This window comes from Prionailurus viverrinus, chromosome F2 (genome assembly GCF_022837055.1).
Source record: "Prionailurus viverrinus isolate Anna chromosome F2, UM_Priviv_1.0, whole genome shotgun sequence".
NCBI lineage: Eukaryota > Metazoa > Chordata > Mammalia > Carnivora > Felidae > Prionailurus > Prionailurus viverrinus.
The window spans coordinates 14043506-14058357 of NC_062578.1; the positions used below are offsets into that span (position 1 = coordinate 14043506).

At 45.2% G+C, this 14852-nt stretch overlaps 1 long non-coding RNA gene across 1 annotated transcript; it reads right to left on the reverse strand.

The window, feature by feature from the left end:
- Positions 1-284: 284 nt before the first annotated feature.
- LOC125156614 (uncharacterized) lies at positions 285-8395 on the reverse strand. Its single transcript, XR_007148702.1, has 3 exons — positions 8281-8395; positions 2346-2459; positions 285-367 (listed from the first exon to the last, which is right to left on the reverse strand). It is a non-coding gene; the product is annotated as an uncharacterized LOC125156614 (long non-coding RNA).
- Between the last annotated feature and the right edge of the window lie 6457 nt (positions 8396-14852).

A 14852-nucleotide genomic window follows, 5' to 3' on the forward strand; every position in this document is an offset into this window, starting at 1 on the left:
TGGGGTGGGGGGTGCGGGGGTATAAATTGGAACACTATTAATGTAAATTTGACAATATGTATTTACACTCGAGGTGCACCTATTCTTTGACCCAGCAGTTTCTATAAAGTTGTCCTACATACTTCACATATGTGCAAAGGAAGGTATTCATTGTTTTTACTGAAGCACTTTGGGAGTGAAAAAAAAAAGATAAGAAATGGCCCAAATGCCTATCGGCAGGAGAGAGGCTAAATGCATTATGGGACAGCCATACAACGGGTCATTGTGGAGCCAACGGAAAAGAACGGGGACTCGCGCACTGGAGACTTTCCGAGACGGAGCAAAGGAGAGGGTCGCTTGTGCCAGTATGTGCAGGGTGGCACCACGTCTGAAAAGGGGAAACGGAGAATCATATCAGTCTTTGTCTAAGTGTAGAATGCCTCTGAACGGTTATAAAGAAATTGGTTACCCTGGGGCAGCTGGGTGGCTCAGTTGGTTGAGCGTCTGACTGCGGCTCGGGTCATGACCTCTTGGTTTGTGAGTTCGAGCCCCACATGGAACTCACGGCTGTCGGCACAGAGCCCGCTTCAGATCCTCTGTTCCCCTCTCTCTGCCCCTCCCCCACTTGCACTCTCTCACATTCAAACGTAAATTTTTTTTTTTAAATGTTAAAAATTTTTAAAAAATGAATCAGTTACCCTAGTTATCTCAGGGAACGAGGGCTGGGGGGCTGGGTACACTTTTTAGACATTTTAGACTTTCCTTTTATCATGTGTTCAGGAAAATTCAAGTTGAAAGTAAACAAAAGGTTTCGATCTTACGTCCACAGTGCCACAATCTGTGGAGACAAGGGTTACGGCTCCTCACCTGACCTAGAGCACTCAAGGGCAGGAGCATGTCCTTGGAGCCAGTGTGACTGAGGCATCACCTGGGAGAAGATGAGGGGTTGCGGGGTTTACGTTTCCACCATCCCCACGGGCAGAGTCCCTTTCAGGGGCCGACTTAGGAGAATCCAGGTTTTCTTTTTACAAAATAAGGTGGCGTTGTCTTTCAAGGGGAATCAGACTCTGTTTTCACACAGTTTCTTCAGCTCGGCTGCAGCTCAAGAAAGTAAACAGCAAAAACAGGTGAACCATAAAATTAGGCCTACATCATTGGGGTGATAACAAAGGCCATTAAATCTATCATTTGGGATCTAAATGTTGGAGTCGGACTTTAATGATACCGTAAAACTCTACCGAAAATAGATTAATCCAGAATAATAATACAGAAAAGTTTGAAAAATTATTCAAGCTTTCCAACTGATACGGACATTAGCACATCCCCATCCTTAATGACGTAAAGAGAAACAGCATTACCGATGCCTCATGCATCAGGGCTCAGCGGATCTGGAGGAAAAAGCAGGTGGCTTATGCAGATCTGAGAGCATTTTGATATTAAACCAGCCACAATTAGGTGGGCTTGGCAAAGGCGTGTCCTGTTTATGCTTAATCGTGAGAAGTAGGCGTTTCGGATGTCTGTCCTCTACACTCTTCGAGAGATCACTCAAGTGGTGCAGGCTGCGGGACGGGAGTCAGGGGATGAGACCCAACTGAGAAGCCAAGATAGCACAGGAGTGGGAGCCCACAGAGGGGCGCAGACAATGCCAGAATGGGCGAGGCTGCTCAGCCCATGCCTGGGGGGAGGGGGGGGGGGGAAGACACGCATTTGTACCTCCCGCCCTTGGCGGTACTGGCTGGGGAAGGGGGTCCTTGCTGGGAAAAACCTAAACCAAACCCAAAACCAAAACCAAACAAGGAAAGCTGCTCATCTACCTTAGAAATGTCACGGGACACGTTGAAGAAAGGAGCCTGGGGACAAGGCAGAGAGAAGGAGGGAGAAGAGCCTGGAGAGGCCGAAAGGCAAGAAGGTAGGTGACTCCTTCCTTTCAGAATGGGCGATGTCGCGAGTGTGGTAGGAAATCTTGGTGAACTTGTGACAAGGCAATCGCCCCCTCCTCCACAGCCCCATGAGAAAGGAAGAGGAAAACTTCAGCTAAAGACCTGTATTACTTTGCAGTGCTTTTTAGAGTCAGATTTACAGGTTTTCGCCTGTGAGTGGCACCGTGCTGACGAGTATTTTTGACTTGGAAGCAAGAAAACTTCACATTTGGGGGACTGAATTCTCGCACATCGTGGATGCGAGACACAGGGAGGAGGCAGGGAGTGAGGAAGGGCAGGGCCCTTGGAAATGGTGGGGGCCAGATCCCTGAGACCCAGAACGCCAGTGCAGAAGATTGGCTCTTACTCTGAGTGAGTTAGGAAGAAGCTGGAGAGTCCTGAGCAGAGAGTAATAATCGAAGGGGACCTGGGTTTCTAAAGAATCACCATGGCAGTGTAGGCAACAGGTGGCTGGACTTCACGGTCACCAGTCAGATGAGTTAGTTGGTAGATGTCTTCATGGCAGAAGGATCAAGTCGTCACCGGTGGACCAATCTTCCACTGTGCAAAGGGGGAAAACCAGACATTAAGTCCTTCCTGGAGTGATGCAGGACCCAGTAATCATCAAGTATGAAAATATAGAATTTCTGGGGGCGCCTGGGTGGCTCAGTCGGTTAAGCATCCGACTTCGGCTCAGGTCATGATCTCGCGGTCCGTGAGTTCGAGCCCCGCGTCGGGCTCTGTGCTGACAGCTCAGAGCCTGGAGCCTGTTTCAGATTCTGTGTCTTCCTCTCTCTCTGCCCCTCCCCTGTTCATGCTCTGTCTCTCTCTGTCTCAAAAATAAATAAACGTTTAAAAAAAAAAAGAAAATATAGAATTTCTGTCCAAAAACTGAATTTTCCTCCAATCAAGTGTTCAGTGCTAATGTCTACTTTGCAGGAAATGTAGGTGGCGAAAAGACAAAATCAGAAAGGGGGCAGTCTGTGGGACAGGTGACCCAGGTTGTCCAAAAACGGTGATGGAATTTTTTAAATTAAAAGGATGGGGGACTGGTTCAGGAAGGTTTTCTGCCTCCAGCCCTGGTTCGCACTCCGCGTTGACAGCGCCTTCTGGAATCCACCTCCCCTGAGCTGCCCTCCCCTCCCCACACTTTCTTTATTCCTTGCCCCGGATTCCTATTCTGCTCAATGCATTTTCTATTTCTAGTTGTTTTCCTTCTGTGTCATGCTGTGAATTTATAGAAGAGATTATTCGCTAGACATTTCTGAGGATCTCAATTCTCATTTTCCACCACTGCTGCTCTACAACCGTCTACTGCTGGTAGGGGTTTAGACAATAGGTCTGAATTCTAAAGATGTCTGAACGTGTCTAAATTTTATTTGAATGTGTTTGTCCTCTGAGGGGAGATTTGTGGGGATTTTCCGTCCTCTAGTTTTCTCAAAAGTGGTTTCCATGGGTAATTTTTCCATTCACTATGCTGATTGATCTATGATTAGTCACCTTGATCTGCCATAACAAAATACCATAGACTGGGTTGTTTAAACAGCAGAACAGAAATCTATTTTCTCACAGCGCTGGAGTCCAGAATCTGAGATCAGGGTGTCAGGATGCTTAGATTCTGGTGAGAGCTCTCTTCCTGGCTTGCAGACACTGCTTCTTGCTGTGTGCTCGCAGGGCAGAGAGAAAGAGAACAAGCTCTCTGATATCTCTTCTTTTTTAAAAAAAAATTTAATGTTTATTTATTTTTAACAGAGAGAGAGAGAGAGAGAGAGAGAGAGACAGCATGAGTCAGGGAGGGGCAGAGAGAGAGGGAGACACAGAATCTGAAGCAGGCTCCAGGCTCCGAGCTGTCAGCACAGAGCCCGATGCGGGGCTCGAACTCATGGACTGCGAGATCATGGCCTGAGCTGAGGTCAGAAGCTCAATCGACTGAACCACCCAGGTGCCCCTCTGATATCTCTTCTATAAAGGTATCAGTTCCATCATGAAGGCCCTACTCTCATGACCTCATCTAAATCTAATTATTTCCCAAAGCTTCCTTTCCAAATGCCACTACATTGGAGGGTGAGGGGTTCAATAGATGAATTTTGAGTGGCCACAATTCAGTCCTAGCTGTCTATTTGATTTTCAGGGAGAAAGGTGTTTAAAAAATGACCCTCGATCATGATCCCAGCCCCTGAAATATGATAGAATTGTCTGCTGTGCTGTGTGTGGGATACAAGAGAAAAAGAAAATCAAGGATGAATCTACGGTGTTGAGTCTGAGCAACACGAAGGATGGAGTTTCCGTTTACTGAGGTGGAAGGGAAACCAGGATTTCAGTTCTACGTGTTAAGTTTAGGACGCTTATGAGGCATCCGAGTACAGATGTAAAATAAGCAGACAGACCGGAGCCTCGAGTTCAGGAAAGATCCAGGCCAGGATATAAATTTTAAAGTAGCCATGCTCTGTTTGGAGCCATGAGATGAGAGAATACCAAGTAGGTCAACGCAGAGAGAGGAGAGAAGTCCGAGGACTGGACTCGGGGCAATCCAATGCCTAAGAGTCAGAGAGGTGAGGATAAATCCACTCAGATGAAGAAGCAGTTGCTAATGAGGTCAGAAGGGAATCAGAAGAGCATGTCTTCCAAGCAAAGCCAGTGTTTCCCTAAAGAAAGAGGGACAATCTAGCTCCAGGGCTCAGGCACTGGTCACATCCCTGAATATGGAAAACTTAAGTTGAGCCCACAAGATGTGTTTCTTATTCCTCTTAGACTTCACATGCTCCAATGTCTTCATTCAAGAACCGTTTACAGTCCAGGCTTTGAGTCAGGCAAAGGACCACAAAGTCAATAACTCTGGTCTCTGTTCCTCAGGAGCTGGCTCACATTTCAGTGCAGGAAAAAGGCAATAAATTAATAACCTCCACCGAAGGCCAGAAACCCTGCAAAAGTCAAGGTCTATATAGAACCCAGTGTGGCTAAGGGTCAAGGTAGATCAAGTGCCCTTACAGACAGTGTGTGGCGAAATCGAGGAGTTGGGCTCTAAACCATCCTAGGTCCAACTGCGTGGCTTTGGGCAGGTTACAATCTCTGAGCATCTGCTTCCTCATTTGCACAATGTGCATAATAGCAATAATCATAATTTGTGCTACAGGATGGATGTGCTCATGAAATGGATGTTTATCAACTGCCCAGTACAGGGACTATGCAGGTGCTCGGCAAATGTCAATCCCCTCCCCACGTTTTTGCCCTTGTACATCTGAGTTCTTCAAGCACAAATAGGAGGTGAGTGTTTTCAGGTTGGAAAGGAAAATTAAGATAACAGGAGCTCAATTGCAAGTTAAAGGTCATACCTTTGGAATGAGTTGAAGATTTAGGGTTAGGAGAAAGCGTCCACAAAATAACTTGCCTACAGTCTTCACAAATTCAAGGTCATGAAAGACAAAGACCGAGGAATAGATTCAAGGACACTAAGAAGACATAAATACCCGGTGTGATTTTGGATTGGATTCTGGATCGCCCCCCCCCCCACATTTCTTTATTTGCTATAGACAACAATAACAAGACAATTGGCAACATTTTCGTCAGTTGTGTTGATGTTGATAATTATACAGTATTATGTAAGAGAATGTCCTTGTTATTAGGAAATATATATTGAAGAATTTAAGGGTAAAAGACGGCACATCTGCAAATTTAATCTCATGTGGTTCTAAAAAAGAATGTGTGTGCACACATACATACATGCACATACACTCATGCAGAGCAGAGAAAGAGAATGATGATGCGAATGTGTAAAACGTCAACGGTTGGGTAATCTCGGTGAAGGATATATGGAAATTCTTTGTATACTAATTGCAATTTTCCTGGAAGACTGAAATTACTTCAAAATATTTTTTTTTTTAAAAGAAAGCTTCTACTATGAAAGGCAAAGCAAATGACTTTTTACATCATACCGATTCAGGAAATCCTACCCAGGAAAAAAAATCAAAATTGGCAGCCAAGCTCTGGAGTGGAAACATTAACATGGCCCCCGCCAGAGACCTGGCAAGGTTCAGAGAATTCTGGAGGCCCCAATTAGAAGTAACGGGAACTGAACTAGTAGTATCTCAACACAGGTTCATTAGTACAGCAACGGTCCTTTCTTAACATAGAGTTCAACGCGAGGGCACCGCTTGTGTGGTTTCCGAGAGGCCCTGAAGCCACCACATCCTTTGTCAGAACTTTCTGTTTGAGAGCAAAGAAAAGGTAAGAGCTTAATTGTAGTACCAGACCAGCAACAATCCACACACATCTGATTCTACCTGTCAATCGCTGGTTTGGGAGAATGCCTTCCAGAAAATTATCTACTGTGGTTGCGCTGCCACTTTTCAGAATGCTTTTATTCATGTAAAGTAGAAGTCTATAAACCTTACCCAAGCTATTTTAATTGCAACTTTTCAAAATCTAAATGATTCAGCCCTCCTTAATTTAACCTGTACACTCAATTCTTTGTTTCTGGGAAAGAATCATTACATAGGATATGGCAAGTGCATATGTATGTACAAAAGGAAAATGTGAGTTAATCATCTTACTGTATTTATTATATTACATTATGTATAAAATACAATTACATATATTTATGTATAAACATATTATATAACAAATAAATATGATAAGCCCCTGGGAATCAGTTAAAGAGTTGTCAGAATTAATAAGAACAGGTACAAAATTCACACACAAAACCAGTGGAATGCCTGTACTCCCAATTCCCCAACACACCCCCGATAAAAAAAAAAAACCTGTTAAAAAATTTAAAAGACATCCTCTTCTGATGAGTTCAAGGGATGCATGTTTAAAACTTTCCATTTAAGAAGGTGAACTAATAAATTCCATTGAAAAGTAGTAATAGACAACAAATAACTAAGAAAAATCCTAATGAGAAATGTATATGAAACTACTTAACTGAATTCAGAGATATAAAAGATACATTAGGGGCGCCTGGGTGGCTCAGTCGGTTGGGCGTCCGACTTGACTGCATCATGATCTCGCTGTCCGTGAGTTCGAGCCCCGCATCGGGCTCTGTGCTGACAGCTCAGAGCCCGGAGCCTGCTTTGGATTCTGTGTCTCCCTCTCTCTCTACCCCTCCCCCGCTCATGCTCTGCCTCTCACTCTCAAAAATGAGTAAATGTTAAAAAAAAATTTTTTTTAAAAGATACATTATATGCTGCTGTATGGAAAAAGCTAAACATAAAGATGCCAGCTGTTCTCAAATTAATTTGTAGGCTTATTGTGTTCTCTATAAAACCTATGTTGAGGTGTGGGAGGGTTCTGAGGACTCAACAAAATAATCTAATTAATCTTAACATATAAATAGGAAAAGATACCATGTACACCTGAAACCAATATTATACTGTATGTTAAACTAACTGGAATTTAAGTCAAAAACTTGGGGAAAAAATGATATCAAAACAAATTCCTTATAAGAAGGCCAGTAAGAGAGAATTGGCCTTACACTGAAATGTATTACAAAGACCTTATAATTAAACTAATGGTACTGGTATAAGAATAAGCAGAAATTAAGGAAACAAAATAGTACAAAACGGATCACGGTGTTTACAAAATGTAGTATATTTTATAGACAGTATTGTAAACAAGGAGAAAGAGATGATTATTTGATAATGATGCTAGAAAAACCATGTGTGGGATTTCTAGACTTAAAGAAAAAGGTTAACAAACATTTAAAGAAAACTATCTAGGTCTGGACCATAAAAGTCTCCTGAATTTCCCTTCTCCCATGAAGACACCGAATAACAACTCCACATAGAACAGTGCCCTCAGAGAAATCCAGAGACCAGCAGAGTGGCTCCTATACATCGGGACACTGCGAAAGTACCCACATCAAAGCGACCAGGAGGGGCGCCTGGGTGGCTCAGTCAGCTGAGCACTGGACTCTTGATTTCGGCTCAGATCATGATCTCACGGCTCGTGAGTTCGAGTTCTGCGTCCGCCTCTGCACTGACAGCGTGGAGCCTCCTTGGATTCTCTCTCTCTCCCTCTCTCTCTCTCTCTCTCTCCCTCTCTCTCTGCCCCTCCCCCGCTCACACTCTTTCTTGCTCAAAATAAATACATAAATAAACATTAAAAATATATAAACAAACGAAGTGAGTAGGAAAGGCTGAGACCGCTCCTGCCATAAACCCTACCGCTGGCACGCGACGATGGTGCTGGGAGGGAACAACGCTTCTCCCAGCCTCTCCCCGAGGACCCAGAGGTTTAGACAGCACATCCAGTGCCCCAGCTCCTAGGGCCGGCTCCCAGGGATGGGCCCCCAGATCGCCTAGCTCTGAAAACCAGCGGGGCTTGCACTCACAGTCCTGCAAGATGACAGCAAACAGAAGCAGTTACTAGTCAGACGTGCACTCACCTCAGCTGATCCACAGGGCTCGGTGTGGAGGGGGCATGCGGACATGCAAACTGTCCAGTCTCTCCCTGGAAGGAATTTGACTGCACACTTTACAAGCTGCTGCTTGAGGACCCTGCCTCCGGTTAGCACCCATGTACATGCCGAACGTGGATCCGTCCCAGACCCTGAAACGGCCGGTGGGCACATCCCCCACCTCCCCTCTAGTTCACTCCAGCAGTGAAACCAAAGTGCCAGTTATCTCTCAGGAAGGAGTTGGTCCACACAGCTAGTGCCTCAACATTTACAGCCATCAGCTGAGGGATGGGCCCCTAAATCACCTACTTCTCCTAACCAACAGGGCTTGCATTCATTCACTAGTCCCAAAGGGCTATTAGCCAAACAAAGAAGCTTGTTTTTCAACAGGCGTAGGAGCATGTCCCATGACTCTATGCTTGGGCTTAACACAGAGGAAGCAAGGGAAAATGCCCACCTCCCAGTTCCTCCCTGGGAAGGACTTAACTACATACATTCCCAGCTGCTGTTTGAGCGTCCGTTACGAAACAGCCTGCGTCTACTTGGGAACTACAGGCCTCCCCTTTGGTACACGGACAGTCTTGGCACACCCTCACCTTCTGGGAGCCGCTAAGAGAAAGGCTTGAGAGTAGACCGGGAGCTCAGACCAGGCTGATCGACTTCCAGAAGCCATCCCAGTAGCCAGGGAGAGGTGTTGCTTAACCCTGGTAACACTGTGTGTTGGATACCACTGGACCTTGGGAAGATGTGGATTTAAAAAGTAGGGCTGATGTCCATTCCCTGATGTGTCGGAGGGGGGGGCCCTTTCGGTGACCGTTGCTTGGCTGCCTCGGGCACTAACGAGCAGCCAGAGTTTCTATTTCATCAGAGGAAGTGAGGAGATTGTCAGCACAAAAAGCAGAGTCCTTGCGAAAGAGGCATGCCCTTCCACTTTTGCAGTGATGGCGGCCGGCAAGCCAGCCATATAGCAACCTGATCGAATGCAGATTGCCGTTGGTCCCAATCTGATAAACTCTGTTGGGTCTATGAATAAGGAGTAGTAAACAGACAGATCTGACTCTCAAACAGTGGCTCCAAAATCCAAGCACGAACTGAGGGCTGAGATCAGATGTCAGGAGACTTGTGGTCCATGGATGCTTCAGCTTTCGCTGATCATCAAAGGGACAGGGATTGGGGGATCGTGCGCTCCAGAGTAGAACGTCTACGATTTTTGCCAAGATGCCATCTGAGTCTCAGAACCATAAGCGAAGGGAAGTAGGAAGGCAAATCTAAGTAAGAACTTCCTAGGGGCATTCAGAGATGGATGAGCCACACGGTCACCGGGCCTCGGCACAGAAGGCACAGGTGGTATACCAACCACATTTTCTAGCTTCTAAATTGATGCTTGACATTCAGGCTTTCCTGACTGGGGAAAGACCGCCCCTGTCAGCACTAGCTAATTCCTAGAGGCAATAGCCCCTACTCACCACCCACATGCTTTAGTAGTGCCTTACTCTTTGGGACAATATCCCCCATCCTAATCACCCCAGGGCCAGCCATTACACAACAGAGGTAGCCCCTACCCACTGAGCCTGCTGAAATTGTGTGAACCAGCCAGTGCTAAACCTGCTTAGCCTTCTTACCCTGCCTTGCACACTCCTACCAACAAAAGCTGCGATAAAGCCACTTGCCCACAGTTCCCTTACTCTCTCTGCCTGTGGCCAATACCGGTGCATCCCTGGGTGGCCCTGCATGGCATGACATCCCCCTTCCTACTTGTAGGAACTTGTAGGAACTTGTAGAAACTACAAGTAAGAAACTATCTTTTCAATGGCAATTGTCTTCTGATCTGCAGACCTCACTGACCCTGCATAAAAAATAAACTCTAGGGGCACCTGGGTGGCTCAGTCAGTCAAGCGTCTGACTTCGGCTCGGGTTGTGATCTCGCGATTTGTGAGCTCGAGTCCTGTGTCGGGCTCTGTGCTGACAGCTCAGAGCCTGGAGCCTGCTTTGGATTCTGTGTCTCCCTCTCTCTCTGCCCCTCCCCTGCTCACGCTCTGTCTCTCTCTCAAAAACGAATAAACTTAAAATTTTTTTTTCATTTTAAAATAAACTTTACGTTTTAAAACAGTGGCTGATGGATAGACTGTCAGTCTTGAGGCTAACAAATTTTAATAGCTATATCTCAATGTTTTGAAAAGGCCACAGTGTCTAAGTGGCCCCACACTTGGACATAGACAAACTCACAAATGCAGAATTGAATTGATCCCCTCCCAATGCATCCGGTGCCTCGTGGGCTTGCTCTGGGAGGATCTGTATCTTGGGCAGAGCACAGGGGTATTAATCCACTCCCTGCACAGACCCCAGGACTGCCAGCTGCACGTGGAATTAGAAGCTACCTAAAATGGTTATTTTAAGTGACTAAGGTGGGGAGGGGGCCAGTCATTATACAGCAAAAGCTAACGGAAATACTGCCCGGCGCCCATGAGATTAGCACTCCCTCGACCTGCAAGTGGTGAGTTCCACCCAGACCTGCACCCCTTTCCTGCACCAGAGAACTGGGTGAGCTTGATGGCGACCACAGATGTGGCAGCAGTGGTGTCCAGCCCTAGGAAGCCACTGCATCATCAGGCCACTGCAGTGCACCCCATCCTGAGAATGATTATGAGTGTTGGCCCATTGAAAAGGGAAGCAAGGATCTTTGACTCACCGTTACAGGTACGAGGGACTCGGAGGAAGCCTAGTCCATCAACCTTCCTTCTCTAGACACATAGGGAAGGACTAAAAGACAGGCATCACTGTATTGCTATTTTAAGTCCATTGGACATCACAGCCTATACACAAGATCAAAATGAGGCCACTTCCCCCTGAATTTAACACACCCGGTGGGTACCGGGCAGGGCAGTCTTCACCGCGCATGGGCACATTCTGCTCGAGTTCAATGATCACCCGCAGTAGACACACACACAGGCCAACACTTGGGCGGGAGCCTGAGCTTATACATCACTCAGTGAATCACAAAGCCAGGCAGACCACGCCTACGACTCACACACCCAAGGGGACTGGGCAAGGAGAGGAAAACACCCTGAATATCAAACCTTCTTTGGGGGAGAGACCAGAGCGAAGCCAGAAGAGATGAAGTATGAAGGGCAGAGTGGCTGACGACCCAGAGGAATTCTTACACAGGAGGCCTGGAGGGCAGCCTGCAACCTGGGCAACGGGGGAAAAGTGGTTAAAGTATCAGCCTGTGCTGGCTTTAAAGTCCCCATCCTGCATGCCCCACGTAGGCAAACACTGCCAGCTTTTACCAATGGGATACCTCACAGTCCGTCAAATAAGTCTTGACATCGTGTCTTGGAGACAAGGCATGCCCCAACCAGAACGTTGTAAAGGACAATCCCCCCCCACCGGAGCTGGGACACTTATCCGGGACTCTCCTGGCTGTAGCGGCCTGTTCACACCACAGGCACTCTTCACTTCGGTCCCTGACTCCAGGTTCCATGTTCCAGCGACTCCATCACTCTTGGCCTTGTCCTCTTTGCTCTTGCACTCTCTGATTCCCCCTGTATACTTGGCCTGCATCCACCTCGCTGCTGCCCCCACTTTGGACCACATTAAATCGGATTCCTGCCCTGTCTGAACCCTCGACCCACCTGCCGCACTGGCCAATTCTCGCCACCGAGGCTGGGTCCTGGCTGGGCCATCCAGTCCTCCCAAAGGACAAGGACCCAGCCAGCTAGGATGGCCACATACGTAGCAACACAGAAACATGTTTTTGATCCAGTTAACTAAATGCAGGACACAAATTATATCTGCAAATACATGACAAGGCACTAAGGGGAAATAACAGAATTTTTAATTCAATTTTTTTCTCTTATCTTGGTTACATTATTATTGTTGTTCTAAACTCTATTCTTTTTTTAATTTTTTTAATGTTTTATTTATTTTTGAGACAGAGAGAGAGACAGAGCATGAACGGGGGAGGGTCAGAGAGAGAGGGAGACACAGAATCTGAAGAAGGCTCCAGGCTCTGAGCTGTTAGCACAGAGCCCGACGCGGGGCTCAAACCCACGGACCGTGAGATCATGACCTGAGCCGAAGTCGGATGCTTAACGGACTGAGCCACCCAGGCGCCCCTAAACTCTATTCTTAGTTCAAACTTTGTTTTATGTGCCTTGTCCCCTCAACAATGGAGCCGATCATTATTGTTAATTACACCAAAAGATTTGCCTATATTATTTACTAGCTCCTTTGTCTCAGGATCAAGACTAGTAAAGAGGAACCAACTCATTTAGATCCTTCTGACTAGAGAAGAAAAAAATGTAAATGCTCATCTTCACTTCAAGTTATTTGATACAATTTAAAGAGAAAGGACAGTGTTTACTATTGGCAAAGTAAAGTTACTATTCTAATTGCACAAATTGAAAAGTTTTATTTTCTTAATCGATTGAGCCACCCAGGCACCCCTGAAAAGTTTTATTTTCTTATTTAACTTTATAAAAAGTGGATGAAATATATATTTTTTAACTATCAAAGAATCTAAAAGAAAAAAGATATTCACTGTGGGTTTAAAATCTTGAAAGACAATTACATGGGATATAAAGTGCTCAGAGTACAGGTAGAAATTTTCATGACTAAGAGAGTATATGATTTGCCCAAGATTACATGAATGACAAGAGATGGGACCAGACCCCTGGTCTCTGACTACCAGTAGACTTTCCACTCTCATCCAGCTAGGAAACTGGATGGAAGATGTGACATATAAGCCAGAGGAGAAGAAATTTTGATTTTTACTTTTTAAAAATATTTTTTCATGTTTACTTGAGAGAAAGAGAGAGAGAGAGAGAGAGAGAGAGAGAGGGAGGGAGTGCATGACCATAAGAGGGCAGAGAGAGAGGGAAAGAGATAATCCCAAGCAGGCCTGTCAGTGCAGAGCCCGATGCAGGGCTCGATCCCATGAACCATGAGACCGTGACCTGAGCTGAAATCAAGAGTCTGCCACTTCACCAACTGAGTCACCCAGTCTCCCCAGAAATTATGATTTTTAATTTGCCAACAGTTCAGTGTGGCCCAGGGATAATGTCGCTGACCTAAAATAAATATCGGTTGGGTTTCGTTAATGGAAATATGGAGTCTACCCATTGCCCACCATGATTATCTACTCTCCCGTTCTGAGAATCTCTGATTCTCTCAAACTTTTGAGCTTCTCCCCGAAAAATTACCAGGATGAATTAACTTGGATGCAAAAGATGTTAAAGTGGTATTGTAAGTTTCTATTTTTTTTTCAACGTTTATTATTTATTTTTGGGACAGAGAGAGACAGAGCATGAACGGGGAAGGGGCAGAGAGAGAGGGAGACACAGAATCGGAAAAAGGCTCCAGGCTCCGAGCCATCAGCCCAGAGCCTGACGCGGGGCTCGAACTCACGGACCGCGAGATCGTGACCTGGCTGAAGTCGGACGCTTAACCGACTGCGCCACCCAGGCGCCCCAAAAGTGGTATTGTAAGTTTCTAAAGACAATCTATATGATGAAACAGAATGACTCTAAATTAGGTTTATGAGAAATTATACTAAGTGTTAGAGAATTAGAAGCCTAAAAACAGGCTATATTTATGCAAAAAGGAACAGCTTCAATAGAAAAACTAGTGATTCGGAACTTTTCCTTAAGTCCAAAAGGGAAATAATGACAAGATTTAGAGTACATTTAGTTGAGACACTTTAATCTATAGGGGAAAAAAATCCAATGTCAATGTTTGTTTAAAGTGCTTCTCTTGCATGTACATTGCTTACAGTAGATGTTCAAGGAATACTTCTTAATTGATATTGTGTCTTCCCCGCGGGTGTCCCCAGAAGCATCTTTCATTATATGAAGCTCTGGTTCTTTACCCATCCAGAGAAAAACCCCGCTAGCCTAAAAGTTGCTCAGTTAGGTAGAATGGGGACTGGGAATTTTGTATATAGACCACAAATTTATGTACATGAGACTTCCTGACCCTTAATAGATACTTAAAATTGTTTGTTTCCCTTCTTTTTACCAGGTCTTTCAGGGCATTCTCTTAGGTCAGAGTAGAAAATATCTAGTATTAGGTATAAATCTATGTTTACACAGCCATTAGGTTTTTTTTTTTTAATGAGATATAATTGACATACGATATATTAGTTTCATATATTAGTTTCAAGGGCACAATATATTGATTCAATAAACCATTAGTATTTAAATAAATACAACAACTGTGTTATTAAATGTTCTTTAGGTTTCCGGCAGCCTCCTAAAATCTACTATTCTAAATGGCTGGATGTAAACACAGTTGGTTAAACCTTAGGTTAGCTGGTTCTCTTCTGACATCTAGTGTTTCTGACTCATTACTGCAAAATACCTCAGTTCATTTGAAACTGCTATTGGAAGAAAAATGTTACATAGAATAAAAACTTTATTCATTTTATTTTTTCAAGTTTATTTATTTTGTGAGAGAGAGAGCAAGTGAGCAGGGGTGGGGCTGAGAGGGAGAGTGAGAATCCCAAGCAGGCTCTGCACTGTCAGCACAGAGCTCGATGCGGGGCTCGAACTCATGAACCATGA